The sequence below is a fragment of the Neoarius graeffei genome, chromosome 8, assembly GCF_027579695.1.
Source record: "Neoarius graeffei isolate fNeoGra1 chromosome 8, fNeoGra1.pri, whole genome shotgun sequence".
Classification (NCBI taxonomy): Eukaryota; Metazoa; Chordata; class Actinopteri; order Siluriformes; family Ariidae; genus Neoarius; species Neoarius graeffei.
In genome coordinates, this window is record NC_083576.1 from 83,830,992 (window position 1) to 83,849,499 (window position 18,508).

An 18,508-nucleotide genomic window follows, 5' to 3' on the forward strand; every position below is an offset into this window, starting at 1 on the left:
TGGTGATTTCTAGGATGAACATATCTACTTAAGTGACACTTCACTTGACGCAAATCACACAGTTCATCAAACAGTTACCACTTCTCTGAAGTTAACTCCTGCCATGAAAACAAGTCAGCCACCAGATGGTTTAGCACAGCAAAGTAAACAGCACAGAACAAAGTAAAGTGGGACAGGTCAGTATGTGCCGTACCAGATTAGAGGCATGGCGCTGTTCAATGGCGACACGCAGCAGCAGTTGTGCGCGTTAAGTTTGTTTGTTTGCTTTTTCTAATGATTGTGTGTGATTACTAACAGTTCACTGTCAGTTTTAAATTTTATATGTCATACGGCTTTTTCGGAAACAATGACTCACCTCAAGCTGAGTGGTTTTGTGCTCTTTCTGACACTTTTTGGTCACTTTTTGCAGGTGTTGTGTTTGGATTGCCACCTCCGTTACAATCGGGAGTTTCTACTGCTACTCCGGGATACAGGAGGAGGAATCGTGGACCCAGCTGGAGTCTTCCCATCGGAAATCATCGGGCATGATCCTTCCAGGGGAGACCAGGGGACGAGGCCGACAAGGGTGAGGAGAAGAGGTAGCCGCGGTGGGGTCCGCCAGAGGCTCAAAAGACAGGGTCACCGGAGGATCCCTCTCCCCTCGATAATCCTCGCCAATGTACAATCCCTCTGGAATAAGGTGGATGAACTCCAAGCAAATGTTAGATTCATATCGGACTATAGGAATGCCTGCCTTATTGCACTGACTGAGACGTGGCTCAAGGAGCAGGATCTCCAGCCCGACTTGGAAATCGATGGTTTTGGAGTACCGTTGCGACTTGACAGGGACCTGGCAGCAACAGGAAAATCACTTGGTGGTGGTCTGTGCTTGTACGTTAATAAGAACTGGTGCAACACAGTTGCGGTCAGAGAAACTGTGTGCGCCCGTGACATTGAACTTATGTCTGTCTCTCTCCGTCCTCACTACTTGCCGAGAGAGTTTCCACAAATATTTGTCACACTTGTTTACATTCATCCGAGGGCAAACACTGATATTGCATCTAGGGTAATAGCACAGACGGTGCAAAGGCTGCAAAGCATCGCCCCTGATGGGCCGAATTTTATAATGGGCGACTTTAATCATTGTAGGCTTGGAAAGTCGCTAAGTAACTTTTCTCAATATGTCACCTGCCCTACAAGACATATGAAATGTTTAGACCTTTGCTATGGGACAGTTAAAAGAGCCTACAGGTCCTTTAGTAGAGCTCCGCTCGGTTCGTCCGACCATAATGTTGTTTATTTGGTTCCGGTTTACAAAACTGTCCTGAGGAGAACAAAACCTGAGCGACGTTTGGTTCTGGTCTGGTCTGAGGAATCCACACAGGAATTATTGGACTGTTACTCATGCACTGACTGGGATTTATTCAAGGAATCATGTTCTAACTTGGATGAACTTGTTGAGACTGTTTCTGCTTATATAAGTTTCTGTGAAAATGAAATAATTCCTAAAAAGGCCATCTTCATTTTTCCAAATAACAAACCATGGGTGTCAAAATCCGTTAAAAGTATTATTAATCAAAGGAATATTAGCTTTAATCAGGGGGATATCACCATCTATAAAGATTTGCAGAAGCAAGTTAAGAGGGAGCTCAAATTAGCCAAACTTAAATATAAAGATAAAGTTGAATTCCTATTGAGTAGTGGCAAGTCGCGCCCCGCTTGGGATGGTGTGAAGTCGATGATGGGCTTGCAATCCAATCATAAAAAAGTCTTCTCCTTTGATGGCAAGACAGATTCTGAGCTTGCAGATGATTTGAACACCTTTTATAACCGTTTTGATATTTATGATTTTACTCAGGAATTGTCTATGTACAGGGAACTAGGTGCAGAGCAACCTGTTGCCATCACTATTGATAAGGACAGAGTTCATAAGGTCCTTAGGGGGGTGAAAGAAAGGAAGAGCCCTGGTCCAGACAATATTGGTGGCCATCTCCTTAAAAGCTGTGCAGAGCCACTGTCTGACATATTTGCTTTCATCTTTAATAAGTCTCTCCAATCACATCAGGTTCCTCACCTCTGGAAAGAGTCAGTGATTGTGCCCGTACCCAAGACTAAAGGACCTAAATCACTAAATGATTTTAGTGGCCCTCACATCCCTTATTATGAAAGCTTTAGAGAAAATTATTAAACAGGAAATTTTAGATATAATTCATCCCCAACTTGACCCCTTACAATTTGCCTATAGGGCAGGTAGGGGGGTTGAGGACGCTACAGGTAGCCTGCTTAATACAGTTATTAACCACCTGGAAGGTGCAAAGAAATTTGCACGTCTACTGTTTATTGATTTTTCATCAGCTTTTAATTGTATTCAACCTCACATTTTAGCAGACAGACTTTTAAAGACACACAACATTAACCCAGGGCTTATAGCCTGGCTAGTTGACTTTTTAACCTCCAGATCCCAAAGGGTTAAAGTAAATGGTGTCCTATCTGGTAATCTCTTATCCTCTACTGGCTCCCCCCAAGGATGTGTCCTCTCCCCTCTCCTCTTTGTTTTATATACAAATGAATGCCGTTCCCAATATGATGGAAGTCAGATTTTTAAATTTGCGGATGACTCTGTTATTGTCTCTCTTCTGGATGAAAGTGTGATTGAACATGGACCAGTAGTGAAGGATTTCAGCGATTGGTGTAAGTGCTCCTTTTTAAACATAAATGTCTCCAAGACCAAAGAATTAGTCATTGATTTTAGGAAAAAGTGCCCCCCTCTTCCATCTACTACCATAGATGGTCAACTTGTTGAGATAGTACAAGAGTACAAGTACCTTGGCACAATAATTGACAGCAAGTTATGTTTTGAATCACACTCTGAGGCTGTATGTGCCAAAGCCCATCAGCGCATGTATTTTTATCACAAACTGAGAAATTTTAACATTGATCCCACTTTTAGGAGAATGTTTTAACCTTCTGTTTTATCTGCTGGCTTGGTTGTTTGTCCATGAGAAACAAAAACCGACTAGAGAGCATTGTCAAGACATGTAGCAAGATTGCTGGCATCAACTTCCCCACTCTCTCCCACATCTATTCAAACAGAGAGGCAAAGAAGGCCCAATCTATTGCAGCTGATTTAGCCACCCCTTGCCTTGCCAGTTCAAGCTACTCCCCTCAGGCCGCAGGTACTCCATGCCCAGATGTAGGTCAAATAGACTCAGGAAATCTTTTATCCCATCTTCCATCTCCATTTTAAATAATTTGTCTGAATTATTTTAAATGTATTTTTTTAGTTTTATTTATTACTGTGTTTTAGTATTGTGGGTATTTTATGTTTTTGTTGTATTGCTGTGTGTCTTGTCCTGTCTGCTGGCTGCACAAATAATTGCCCCTTGGGGACAATAAAGTTACTGTACCTTTGACCTTTTAGAGAAGCTCACAGATCCTGTATCTTACATAATCAGAATAATGCAGTTCTGCAGTCCTCAAAGGAACTATTTCAATGTCAAATAATCCTCAACAGCAGCTTTAGCCAGCTTCTGAGGTGCTGAGACCAAACAAAAAACACAACATTTAAGAGCTAAGCTAAAGGAGCCTCTATTGAGGAATACTGGTAGATTCAATAAGGTGCTGGAACAGCCCAATGAGTTTGAGTGGCCAAAAAGTTTGCGTTTTTACATACTGATTTATGTACAGACTATATTGTTTAGTTTAATTTGCTTATTAATTTAAATTATACCCCAATTTAATAAAATTCAATTCTGTGAAATTTTGTGAAACTGTCAATTCATATTAATAGAATTTATTAAAGAAGTAAGCCAACATAAATACATAAATTAAGATGGACAAGACCAGTCATTTAGTTAAGAGAGAAATGCGAGTGTATAAAAAAGGGACACGCTGCAATTGTTCAGATGGTGTACCAGCCAGTTTTATTTGTACCAAGTGAACAATAAGTGACTGATCTGGACTGGCTCAAATTGCAATGTGCCATATATTCCCTAGTGTGTTGCATACCAGCATCAACATAGCATTGAGGCTGGCACATTGCTATAGGAGACATTTCAGGCCGAGAGTTCACAAAAAAATAATTAATGAGCCCGAACGTAACCAGACTGTCAAAGAGCAAAAACCTGTCCTTCATCTTATCCACTAAGGTTTCTTGATCCCTTCCACAACTCATTTTAAGAAAACAGTGCATTTCTTTTTTGTAAATAAATTTTTCATTCCTTTTTCACCTGATGCTACACTTCTTTTTCAAACAATATTTTTGTTGAAAGACAGGACACAAATTTTTTCATAGTCCTCATCATGAAGTGACATGAAATGTTCGTACAATCTACAATATTTTGACATAACCAGCGTTGAGTTTATTCAGGGTCAACTGGAATTTGTCACTGATCTTTTCAAGATGGCGCCAGTGTGCGTGGCCTGCCATCTGTCTCTGCCAGCGTTATGTGTGTTTGTGCTGTATCTGTCACTTGTCAGTCTAAATGTCTACTCGCTACTGGTGTATGATCGCCAAACACTGTTGGATATTCAAGTTTCTGCCAAAGATCTGGTGGGGTTTGATCATAGTGGACAAAAGTCTTTGCCCCCTTTCATATCGGGGATTCCAGTTCACCTCTGCCGCGCCCCGGCTCCATCCCTCCGGCGTAAACACCACCGCCGCCGGGGTAAACACAGCGGTCGACTGGTAAGGCTGAAGGCCTGTTTGTCGCGCACTTCCAAGGTTTCTTGGATTAAGTATGGAGCGGTGCCTCGCCTCGTTTTTTCTCGACACTCACTGGACCTTGTCGACGCCTGGCTGGTACCTGTCGTTGGCCCGGATGAGATGCTCCACCCCCGTGGCCCCTGCTCTCCTCGGCCTCGCTGGCACGGGGTGAATTTGTGCAATCTACGGCCTTTGTGTCGGGCCCCCCGGACGGTTACTACCGTGGATCCGCCGAGTCCTGCCAAGTTTGGGCTCGTCAATGCTAGGTCACTAGCAAACAAAACTTTCATCCTGAAGGATTTCTTTACTTCCCGAGGACTGGATTTTCTCTGTGTGACTGAGACGTGGCTAGCTGTTGGTGAGTCCAGCGCCTTCACAGAACTTTTATCTGGGGATTGCTGCTATTTTAACTCCCCACGGACCTCGGGCCGAGGAGGAGTAATAGTGACTATTTATAAAAGTCATTATAAATGTAAGCAACTGTCTCTGTCATCCTCTTTTACCAGCTTTGAGATGAGTTTATTTGAACTAGCTCACCCTCACAGTGTTGTGGTCTACAGACCTCCTAAATACAATAAGGACTTCATAAGTGACTTTTCTGATTTCCTGGCTGAAATTATGCCCGAGTATGACCGTGTCCTTATTGTTGGGGATTTTAATGGTCATGTGTGTTGTCCTGATAAGCCAATGGTGAAGGACTTTCTTAACCTCATTGACTCCAGGCTTTCGTCTAAACAGGGGAACAGGGGCGCTGCGCCCTCTTACTCTCGGCGTGCGCCCCCTTACCGACTCCGTGAAAACATCCCAGCAACACTACGTGACAATGTGTCTGATCATCAAATACGTTATAATTGCTCCAAAAATATTCCAATCATAGTAGATACACCACCAGACGGTGCAAAAACAATCCGAATTGGCGTTTTCCAGACTGAGGCGCCATGTTGTTTAGTTGTTTACTTGCCGCGGCTGCTCTCGTGAGATTTGACATGGGTTACATACAAGGTCAGCTGACTTGCAGAGCGAGATTTCTCGAGACTGAATGACCTTTCACCCACCGGAGCGGGAGCTTTTGACAGAAGTAGTTCGCGATTTGTTTTTGTTGACACTTGACACTTGGGCATTTAAAGATGTCATCCCGTGGCACGAAACGGAAGAAAGCCAAAGACTGTCCGGGGCAGAAGAAGATTACTTCTTTCTTTTTCAATGTTGACAGACAATTTGTTACAATTTCCCTCTCAGATACTCAGAATGTCCCATTGGAGCATTTTTCAAAGGCTTTGCAAGGCTTTGCACCATTTCCCCCCCGCTTCGCTCCCTCGCCATGGTGAGCGCCCTCATACTAAATTTTTCTAGAAAAAACCCTGGACTCTTTTAATCTAGTACAGTCTGTTTCTGGTCCCACACAAGAACGTGGACACACACTCGATCTTGTTTTATCATATGGTTTGCCTGTTTTTAATTTGGAGATCTGTGACGCAGTGTTTTCGGACCATATGCCTGTACTGTTTGATGTTGCTGTTGCCAGTAACACAGTTAAACCTCGCGCTGTTGCTGCCCGGTGCTGTCGCGTCATTAACCCTTCCACTGCTGGTCAGTTCTCGGCCGTTTTTAATCAGAGCTGTGTCGTTCCTGAATCAATGTGTAACGACATGGACGAGCTTAGTTCATGGTTTCACTCCTCCTGCCAAATTGTTTTAGACACTGTGGCTCCATTAAAAATCAGGCAGCCTAAAACTAAATGTGAACTCTGGCTAAATGACACTATTCGTGCTGTCAGACGCCAGTGCCGTAGAGCTGAGCGCAAGTGGAAGAGAGACAAACTGCAAGTGTCTTTTCAAATGTTAAGAGTGTGCTGGCGTAACTATCAGATAACTGTGAAAGCTGCTAAAGCTAAACATTTCTCTGATATTATTCTGTCAAACTGTCATAAGCCTCGTGTTCTGTTTAAGACTATCAACTCCATTCTTAAATGCTCCGCAGACCGTCAGTATTGAGGCTTCGCCTGCTGTTTGTGAAGACTTTCTTCACTTTTTTATTGACAAGGTTGCTGGCACTAGGGCTCGAATTTCACCTTCTGCATATGACCCTTAAGTCTCTGTCCCCTGCTCAGCTGTCTTTGATAGGTTTAAGTCTGTGACACTGTCAGATTTACAGGACACTGTTGGTCATTTAAAGCCCTCAGGCTCTCCTAATGATGCTGTCCCCTCTCGATTATTTAAAGAGGTTTTTCCTACTGTGGGTCCATCCGTGCTTGCAGTTATTAACAGCAGTTTGTCCTCAGGTGTAGTCCCTAAAAATTTTAAACATGCAGTAGTGCAACCTTTAATAAAAAAATAGGTTTAGATTCTGCAGTTTTGGCTAATTATAGGCCTATTTCCAAACTGCCCTTCCTTTCAAAACTCCTCGAAAAGACAGTCTACAATCAATTAATGTCCTTTCTGGAGGAGCACAATATTCTTGAGGTTTTCCAATCTGGTTTTAAATCACTGCACAGCACAGAATCGGCTCTTTTAAGAGTTTTTAACAATATTCTTTTAACTTGTGATTCTGGTGAATGTGCTGTTCTTGTACTTTTAGACCTAACTGCTGCATTTGACACTGTAGTCCATGACATTTTAATTTCACGTTTGGAGCAGTGGGTGGGCATCAGTGGCATAGCACTAGAGTGGTTCAGGTTGTACTTGGCAGATCGAACTTTGTGTGTGAGACTTGGTGACTCTGTATCCTCCTCTGCTCCTCTGTCATGTGGTGTCCCGCAGGGCTCAGTCTTAGGCCCTCTTCTCTTTTCTTTGTACCTGCTCCCGCTTGGTTCTGTATTTAGGAAGCATGGTATTTCATTTCATTGTTATGCGGATGACACTCAGGTCTATATGCCTCTTACAAAGAATCAAGCATTCTCTGTAAGACCCTTACTTGAATGTCTTGATGACATAAAGGCCTGGATGGCTCTAAATTTTTTAAATTTTAACGAAAAGAAGACAGAAGTGATTGTTTTTGGTGGCAGCTCCGAGACCCTCTGTCTAGATCTAGGTTCCTTGGCTCAATACCTAAAATCCAATATTACTAATGTAGGTACAACAGCGCCACAGTCCCGCATAAGAACTACAGATCCCATCAACCAACTTCCGCGTTGACCTACGTCACGCCTGGGCGGGATCACCTACGTCACTTCCTCCATGAGCAGCCCATAAGTGACTCAAACACAGTCCGTCTAAGAACTACAACTCCCATCAACTAACTTCCGCAGTGACCTACGTCACGGCTGGGCGGGATCACCTATGTCACTTTCTCCATGAGCCCATAAGTGACTCAAACACAGTCCGTCTAAGAACTACAACTCCCATCAACTAACTTCCGTGTTGACCTATGTCACGGCTGGGCGGGATCACCTACGTCACTTCCTCCATGATCCTATAAGTGACCCGGAAATCCGCCATATTTCCTCTTTGGCTCTGAAACCACGCGGGAACAGACATAAAGAGGCACTCTCATCGGACCGTCCGAAACCGCGACTTCTTTCTTGCAAGAAGAAAGATTCAGCGCGTTTTTTCTGTTTACCATTGGCCACGGTAAAACTACTGAAATCGTGCCATTTCACTCATTGAGTTACAACCGGTTTTTATGTGTTCATTATTAAGGTAATGTTACTACTGCAGCCCAGAGCAGTTCATTTAAAGTTAGAAGCGACTGGATTCCTTCTAACTAAAAGCGCTGTACACATTGTTTGATCAGAGACTTCTTTTCTTCACGAACGACAACGCGTTGGACCAAGAAATTCTCTGCGCTTCACGGAGGCCTCCACAAACTGTGACACTCCATCTCTCCAGAACCTCTCCTCATAATCTTGCGTCGAGGCAAGATACTGAAGTAAGATAGGCATTTTGGGCAAAAAGACTAGTCTTAGGAATTAGCTTTATTAAGTAGTGTGAATTTAAACTCAGGAACGGTTTAACTGTGTACACTGTAGACACTCGGTGTTGAATTGATTATTGTTCTATTTGTGTTGATCTCTCAATTGTTAATAGATAGGTTGCATGCTCTCTCTCTATTCCTTTCTAACACTTGAATTTCATTATTACACATATTTTGACCTCATCAAGATTTCAGTGGATTTAGTAGTGTTATAGACCCCTTCGCATGTTTGTAAACAAACCGACCGTTGCCAGGATGCGTGCGCAGCCTGGACTCAGAAACAATGGCGCTGCCCACAGACCAGCATTATGAGCTGTCAGATTATGCAAAACAATTGTCGTTACAAGATCGAGAATGCTACATAAATAAGTTAACTCTAACAAGTGGACATCGCCTACTGGATCCGTATTTAATTAAAGAGTGGACGGACGATGTTAGTAAGTTCCCTGGTATACAATGGCCAGATATATACTTGTACCTTATTGACTAGACTTCAGTGTACACCCACGAAAAACTTCGTGCGTACAAGTCTTTAGACGCATATGATTATGTTATGTGCGGGCATGTACAACTTGATTAACAATGGGACATTCATATTCATTTTGTTTTAATCAAATTATGCCAGTGATGTGATGGCAATGTGGCTTTAGCTACAACAGCAAATACCAACACTAAACAGCAATTTGCAGGAGGTAATGGCATGAAAGGAATGATAGTGTAAAGAGTGCAGCTAAGAGAAATCAGAGCTGCGTAAAAAGCGAGAGGCAGAGACCAGAAATGAAACTGAATGGGGCGGGAGCTAGGTTAGAGCAGTCAACATAAGTTGGCATTTAGAGTGAGGGCACACAATTTTACCTTTCCATCCTTGCTTTAAAATTGTGATTTTCGGCATACACAAATAATGATGGCACAAAACCTGGACTGCTTGAGTCAAGCGAGACCTCTCCTACAAACAAAATTGCATGCAAAGCTAAGTTAACATGCTAACAATATTCATTACATTGTGTAACTATGACCCAGCTAATCAGACAAACGTTACCAAAGTATTTTGCTACATCAATAAACGAAGACTAGAAAGAATAAAAAAGAAAGATTTAAATAAATAGCCTGATCTTACCTGTGATGAAGTGGGCGCTGCAAACCCGCGCATTTTTGATGGTGCTTTCATCCCAGTCTACACGTTTGATGGCTTGTAGCCATATACGTCGGCGATTTTTTTGGAATGGGTGAGAGCCTGCTGGAATTCTGTACATTTTAACCCCATCACTGCTACGATTCTGACACCCGACAACACAACAACTAGGCATCGCGGAGTCTTTTTTGAGTCCAGGCTGCGTGCGCAATTTCCTCTTACGTATGAATGACGTTTACTGCGAAGGGGTCTATAAGCTAGTAGAGTTAGCTACCACGGCTAATTCTTTTGTCTCGTTAGCAAGCAAGGCTAACCCTCTGTTTAGGCCAGCCACACACACACACACACACACACACACACCCTTTTGTTCTTAACCCCACGAGGTAAAATTCTTTGGCCTTAGCTAGCAACACAAGGCTAATCTTTGTCTCCACACGTGGCCACACACACACACACACACACACACACACACACACACACACATCTTAGCTAGCAACCAAAGCTAACTCTTTTGTTCTACTTAGAAACACGTGGTCACCTCCCCCACACACAAACACGCCTTAGATAACATTCCTTTGTCTTAGCTAGCAACACAAGGCTAATCTTTTGTCTCCGCACGTGGCCACACACACACACGCTCATCAGGTATATGACCATATCATATTTGAATGTATTTCAATTGCTAATATTTAATTTTTTTTATCACACACACACACGCTCATCAAGTATATGACCATATCATATTTGAATGTATTCAACTGCTATTATTCATCTTTATCTTTGTTATAATAAATTCAATTATTCTGTTAAACTGTGTCTGTGGTTGTACCGATATTTTCGAAGTCATCCAATCTCAAAGAATTCCAAGGTGCATATGAGTTATGTAATACGGTAAGTGATCATAATAATTTGGAATATACCATAATTTAGCTGTTTGATAATTTATTATTAAGCACCAAAATTAAATGTATTATCTAATGAGACTGATTTAATGAGACTGATTTAATGAGATTATTAATGAGTGATTTAATGAGACTGATTTAATGATTTAATGAAATTGATAACTTAAAGTGCTGGTGACACATTTTTGACATCTTTGGCGATGTTTTATAACATAAAAAGTAATTCCTGATGATCCATATATTAATTCACGAAGGCGCCTATTTTAAAAGTTATGATAAAAAACGCGGCTATTTGGGCAAATTTGACAGGGCTGCAGCACCCAGGAGACAAAAGAGGAGGAGGAGCTATATGACGTCAGCGAAAGAACTTTCCTCCTAACTTACCAGTTTGTTGTTGATGCGACAGGTGTTCAGTTTGTCATTATTAGTATTATTATTATACATTATTATATAAGTTATTATGCCTTCGCGTTGTGTTGCCGGCTTTTGCTCCAAAACCTACAAGGATGGGGTAAGTTTATTCAAGTTTCCCAGAGATCCCGAGCTGCATGCGAAGTGGGTGAAGCAAGTCAGGCGCACTCGTGACAAGTGGGAGCCCTCACCAACATCCGTCCTGTGCTCTGAACACTTCGATTTGGATTGTTTTGACACCCTTCCCAGCTTAAAAGAATCTCTTGGGTGTTCAGTTCAGCACAAACGTGTGTTACTACCATCAGCAGTGCCTATACAGTGTTGCCAGATTGGGAGGTTTCCCGCCCAGTTGAGCGGTTTCAAGTGCATTTTGGTGGGTTTTGAACATATTTTGGGCTGGAAAACGTCAGCAGTATCTGTTGCCAGATACTACTGACGTTTTCCAGCCCAAAATATGTGCAAAACCCACCAAAATGCACTTGAAACCGCCCAACTGGGCGGGATTCCTCCCAATCTGGCAACACTGTCAGTATTCCGGAGGGAGTCTACTAGTAGCTATGCCGGATCCAAAGACAGTCCTCCTGTCAGAACATGTGTTGTGAAATGACATAAGATAAAGGTACGTAGAGCTATAGATTCTACATGATAATCATAAATGTAATCATAAAGTCGGCATGATATCAGTCATATATTTGCTTGTGAAAGCTTGCGGCTTTCATGTAACTGCCGCCTAGCAACGAGAGGCAAAGGGTAAAGAGGGTAGGCTATCATAGATTCTATTCGGAAGAGATCAACACAATTCTAGACTCCCAGAAGAGGAAGAGCTAGCACTAGAGAGTTCACCGGCGTTTTCATGCGCCATTTCCATTGAGTAGAACCAGAGTAGAACAGCCAGTGAACCGCAGCGTGTTCTCCCGCTGACGTCACAACATGGCCGCGAGCCACGGACCCAGTTTTCTTGCGCTGTGCAATTAAAAGTTGGATATTTGCGTAACAACAGCTTCTTTTCACGTAATTATAACAGAAATCTAACATATTTGCCATGTTGTATAGTTTATTTAATGTCCTTTTATTGCACAAATTTTTCCAATCGAAGGATTATTTTGACACATGGTCTAAATACTTCATTGTCATTGGTTTGTTGTAATGGGGTGTGGTAATGGGTGTGGGTATTTAAAAGTGTTTTTGTGGTTACATTGTTGCACACTGAGGAAGGCACACGCCGAAACGCGTTTGTGCAATAAAAGGACATTATATGCAAGGTGCGGCCTTTTTCTTTGGAAATTGAGTTGCACATTTGGGTCAGCACCCTTACATTAGGAATTATTTAAGAGTGAAGCCTGCTCCAAGTAGAAAAAATACTTGTATAGTTTATTTAAGAAATTGCATAGAGTCATGTTCGTGTCATCAGCCCTTTAAGACTAATTGCACCTACACTAACTTGGGAGTTAAGGTGGACTCTGACCTTAGACATGACAATCAGGTCAAGACAGTTGTGAAGTCAAGTTATCATCATCTGAGGCAGCTAGCCAAAATAAAGCCAATTCTTTCAAAGCAGCACTTTGAGACAGTAATCCATGCCTTTGTCACCACACGGCTGGATTACTGCAATGCACTTTATGTGGTGGTTAGTGGGTCCTCCATTAACCATCTCCAGATGGTACAAAATGCTGCTGCACGTCTTTTAATTGGCACACGCAAATATGACCACATTTCCCCCATTTTAGCCTCACTCCACTGGTTGCCCATACATTTTAGGATTCATTTTAAAATTCTTTTATTCGCTTTTAAATCTCTCAATGGTCTCGCCCCTCCCTACCTCTCTGAATTGCTGCACTTATATTCTGACTCTCTCAGGTCAGCTGATCAGCTGCTCCTGAGGGTGCCAAAAACTAAGCGCAAGCTCAGAGGGGACCGTGCTTTCGCTGTGGCAGCCCCTAAAATGTGGAATGATCTGCCTCTGCACATTAGACAGGCATCTTCCTTGTCTGTTTTTAAATCCCTTCTTAAGACCCATCTCTTTTCCATGGCCTTTGACACCCTGTAAGATGTTGATTTTATTTTATTTATTTATCTTATTTTTTGTTATTTTATTGTTTTGTTTTATTATATACCTGTTTTTATGGATGTTTTATGTCTTTTAATTTATCTTGTATTTATCATTGTATCATGTACAGCACTTTGGTACCTTCTGGTTGTTTTTAAAGTGCTTTATAAATAAAGCTGGATTGGATTGGATGGGAAAGATGTTCTTTTTCCATCATCAGTAATAGTTTACTGTGTGAGTAAACGACCAAAAGCGCACTGGATGGTCTTGCCTGACAATACTCGAGTGAACTTTGGTCTTTTTTGACCAATCATACCTGCTTTAATCAAAAGGTGCAGGTTATTTATTCATCCCTAGAATAATGTAGACCAGTGGTTCTCAAACTTTTTTCACCAAGTACCACCTCAGAAAATACTTGGCTCTCCAAGTACCACCATAATGACCAACATTAAAATACAGTAGCGTAGTAGGCCTAAGTATTCATTAAAAACAAGGTGGAGGTTTTATTTAAGTATATTTAATATTGTTGGCCACTGTAACATTACACAGAGTACTTTGAACAGTAACACTGTGTTTAAATATAGGAAAATAAAACACTGTACTTAAATAATGCTAATGGCAAACACAGCAGTTCCCCGATTGTGTGCGGCTTACCGGCTCTGGCGATCAGGAGGCTGGCACGATATGAAGCTTCCTGTGCTTTGGCTACGGGTGTATCATAGGACAGAATGGTGGACTTGGACTGCTTCAGTTCATCACGTTTTCGTAAAAAAAAAAAATCCATTGGTTTGTCCTTTAGTGCTGTGTGTTTGGTTGTAAGATGCCGTTTGAGATGCGATGGTTTCATGGACTCATTGCTCAGAACGTCCCCGCATACAACACACTGCAGCCTGGGCAGCTCCTCTGTCCCGCTCCAAATGAATCCCAGTTTTATGTATTTTTCGGCATACTTCCTCCTTACTGGTTTCTGCCGTTTGCTAGCAGTTCTGGGGCTGGTTTTGCCACTGTCGTTAGCATCTGCGCTCGGCTCACACACATCCTCTTCAGTTCTCCCTCTTTCCTGATCCACGCTCCCATTCGCGGATTTAAGCCACAACAGTAATTTTGTCGTACCCGTCATAATTAGCAAAGCCACCTCCACCTTTTCCCATCACAGCCTAGTCTACCAATGGCAGATAACCGTCTGTCAGCGGAACCGGCGGAAATGCGTACGTACGCTACGTATGGCTACCCAGAAGCACTTGCAAACTTTTTAAAATTATTAACTTAATTTGTATCTCCTTTCATTTTCTTGTCATCGGTTGATGAGATTTTTTCATCCATTCAGATATTATGGATAGTATTTCACGTTTTATTTTATTTTTTAAATTTTATTTATATTTAATTAAGTGATTCTTTGGCGTACCACTAGTGGTACGCGGGCTCCATTCTAGTGGTACGCCAAAGAATCCACAGTACCACAGTTTGAGAATCACTGATGTAGACTATAGCTGGGGCAGCCGTGGCCTAAAAGTTAGAGAAGCAGCCTTGGGCCCAAGGGGTTGCCGGTTTGATTCCCTGAACCGGCAAGAAAAATATGAAGGGAGTGAATCAACAGCACTTTCCCCTCCCTCTGTATTCATGGCTGAATTGCCTTTGACCAACTGCTCCTCAGGTCCTGTAGCATAGCTGCCCACTGCTCTGGGTATGTGTGTGTGCTCACTGTTCACTTGTGTGCACATGCATGGGTTCACTGCTTCAGATGGGTTGAAGAGGAGACAGGAGGACTTTTGCTGTGCTTCAGTGTACATGTGACAAAATAAAGGCTTTTTTTGGGGGGGGGGGGGAATCGCGAGAGTTTCTGACTTCATGTGAGCTATTGTCAGACTATACATGTTGGTCCTCATGCGTGATGGGATGCCAGTGCTTGATCTGGACAAACATTGACTGTCAAGATCCCTCCACTCACAAACACACTGCCTGCCCCCCCAAAAAAAGGCCAGTGAAAGTAATATTTCATTGGATCACCTTTAGCTTTGATTATAGCACACAATCGGTACATTCAGGTAGTCAGCTAATTTCATTTTATTGGCACATAATGTTGCTGAGCTTAGACGTGATCAAATGAAGCAACCCAGATCATAACACTGCCTCCAGAGGCTTGTATATTGGCCACTATGCATGATGGGTGCATTGTTTCATGCACTTCCCTTCTTACCCTGACGCACCCATCAAACCACATGATCTTTTTCAATTGCTCCATCTTTATGCTCCCTCACAAACTGAAACCTTTTCTTCCAATTTGCTTCACTAACAAGTGCTTCTCTTATAGCCACTCAGCCCTGAGGAAACGCTCTTACTTTCACTATTAAACATGGCCATGAGTTCTGCTGCTGATTTTTACAGTTCAAACTCACCAAGACTTTAAGTGGTCTCCAATCATGGTAATTAAAAATTTTTTCAGACCATCATTTCATTTCACAAAGTTGATGGTCCACCACGGATACAGGACACTTCGTCCAACAACCATTTCGTCCAATAGTTAAGACATTTCGTCCAAAGCCTTTTTCATACGCACTATCAATTATTTTATATTTCATTTATTTGTTCAAAAAAAAGGAGGAATTCTCAACGGAATTTGACCGAAGCAAAATACATTTTCGTAGGATGTCATTTAACCACCTGCCACTCGCGAGTTGTGAAATCTAACGGTGAGTAAAGATCACCTCAGACTCGCCTTTCTCGGCGTGTGTTCAAAACGATGGGTTCCTATCTAGTATTCATGTAAAATTCAAGAAATATTCGACAAAAACTCCTTCCTCACGCAGGACTCTCAGGCACGCTCTGGACCTGACAACATTGGCTGTGAAATGATGGGCTATCCTGCTGCTGCACTGCTTCTTTGCTAGTTTGATGCCACGGGACAAGTTGGCTCTTGCTGATCTCAGACCAGCCTCATCACCTGCTCTGAAAGCAGCGTTCCGGGCTTTCAGTAACCAAACATTGTGTTGTGTAAACCTGGTCCAGTGTGTTGTTTCCCCGTGTTGCAAAGTCAATGTGTTGATGTAACTGAGGAAACACTGTTTTGAGATTAGCGTGGTTGAAATCCCCAGCTACGATGAGAAGTCCCTCTGGATGGGCTGTCTGTTGGTCGCTGATGGCGCAGTACAGTTCACTCAGTGCCTTGTCCCTATCGTTGTTGTTGCAGCTGGGAGGAATGTAAACTGCAACAAGCAGGATGGCAGAAAACTCCCTCGGTAGATAGAAGGGCCGGCACTTGATGATCATAAACTCCACAAGGGGTGAACAGTGTCTGCAAACTACCACAGCGTCCTGACACCAAGCATCCCTGATGTAAACACAGACCCCGCCGCCACGGGTCTTACCTCCTTCAATGAGGGCTCTGTCTGCTCGATAGCATGTTAGCCGGTCGAGCTGGATGGCAGAGTCCGGTACTCTGTCGTTGAGCCATGTTTCCGTGAACACAAAAACACAGCACTCTCTCACAGCCTGCTGGGTCACTCGCAAAAGGTGAATATAGTCCAGTTTGTTATCCAAGGAGCGTACATTGGTGAGTACGATGGACGGTATAGCCGGCTTGTGTGGATTAGCCATTAGCCTGGCCCGGATACCCCAGCGCTTTCCCCGCTTCTGCCTCCTCTCGCACCGCCTACGGTGCTTCCTCTGCAGGTGTGCAGCAGTAGTGGGGGTCAATGTCAAAGCGGGCCGCCGGAGTAGGCCGAGGTCATGTAGCTCCTTAGCGTGTGCCGGGTTTAACTTACGGAAAAAAAAAAAGTGTTGCCAATGTCAAAAAGAGTCCCACGGCTGTATGTGCGCCTCGGAACAGACAAACGCGACGAAAACATACCATCACTCGAGCACACCGACAAAGACAAACATGTAAACACCACATTATCGGGACAGAGAGGGGCCGCTGCGTCCGCACGCGCCACCATCTTGAAAAACTGAAACAGCTATATTGCCCTACTATACTGTCAGACTGCTGTTCCTGTTTACATTGTTCATTCTGTTTATATTGTCATTCGTCACATTCAAATTTATACCGTTAATTCTGTTTACACTGCCACATTTGCACTTTCTGGATTGCCACTGTCTTTTCTTAGGGCCCGTTTACACGAGGACGCTGTCGGGTAAAAACGGCTAAATATTTTATCGGACGTGCCTTTTGTCTACACGGGGTCAGCGTTTTCGAGGCTGAAAAACGGAAAAAATTGAAAACGCCTTCCAGAGTGGATAAGTTAAAAACAGCCCCCGTTGCATATCCGTCTAAACTACCCAATACGCGAAACTCTGCTCGGATCTGCTCACGTCGGGTACACGTTTACGTCATAGTAAGAGCATGTGTGGCAGCGGGGGCGTGGTCAAGCGCCGGTCTGTGACAGGAGGGTGGAGTCAGGGAAGGTAAGTGGCAGAATCACTACACCTGATGTCAATTAACCTGTGTTTGTGTGTCTTTCCAGTGACCGCGCCCTATTTAAAGAGGGAGAGCAGAGAAGCTCATCCCCAAGCTAGACGCCAGTTGCGTGTGTGTCTGCTGGTTTAAAAATATTGTTAGACTGAAAAGTGTGGCAATAAAGCCTATTTGTAAACCTGATCTCTGTCCTGCCGTCCTCTGTGCTCCACCCACTCATATAGAACGGCTACAGCATGTCTGATTACATCGATCCAACGGACCTTCAAGCTGCTCTGGCAACCTCACGAGTAGCCATAGGCAGAGTAGTCAAAGTTTTCGTGGCGCAGATGTGCAGATCAGACAAGACAGAAGACGCTGCGCATGCGTGCAGACATAGCAGAGGTCTTTCACAGTACCACTAAGCCGCCTGGCATGCACATCCAATTGAATTCCACACATTTATGCGTCACCATATAGACGCAGATTTCCTCCTTGAAAACGGTTGTGTAGACACGGAAAAAAGTGAGAATGAAAACGGACTTTTGCGTTTTTGTTTCAAACCGTCCCCGTGTAAAGTGGACATTGTTCATTCTGTTTATATTGTCATTCGTCACATTCAAATTTATACCGTTAATTCTGTTTACACTGCCACATTTGCACTTTCTGGATTGCCACTGTCTTTTCTTAGATAGCTTTAGCTTGTGTGTGTGTAAATAACCCCCCCTTTTTTTTTAAGTTTATATCTTGTACCTATATTTTATATTTCATGTTTATTACTAGGCGGCACGGTGGTGTAGTGGTTAGCGCTGTCGCCTCACAGCAAGAAGGTCCGGGTTCGAGCCCCGGGGCCGGCGAGGGCCTTTCTGTGCGGAGTTTGCATGTTCTCCCCGTGTCCGCGTGGGTTTCCTCCGGGTGCTCAGGTTTCCCCCACAGTCCAAAGACATGCAGGTTAGGTTAACTGGTGACTCTAAATTGACCGTAGGTGTGAATGTGAGTGTGAATGGTTGTCTGTGTCTATGTGTCAGCC

At 43.2% G+C, this 18,508-nt stretch overlaps 1 pseudogene; it reads right to left on the reverse strand.

Annotated features, from left to right (window-relative positions):
• The window catches only part of LOC132890978 (zinc finger protein 585A-like), a 58,254-nt pseudogene that overhangs the window by 18,248 nt on the left and 21,498 nt on the right, over window positions 1–18,508 (reverse strand).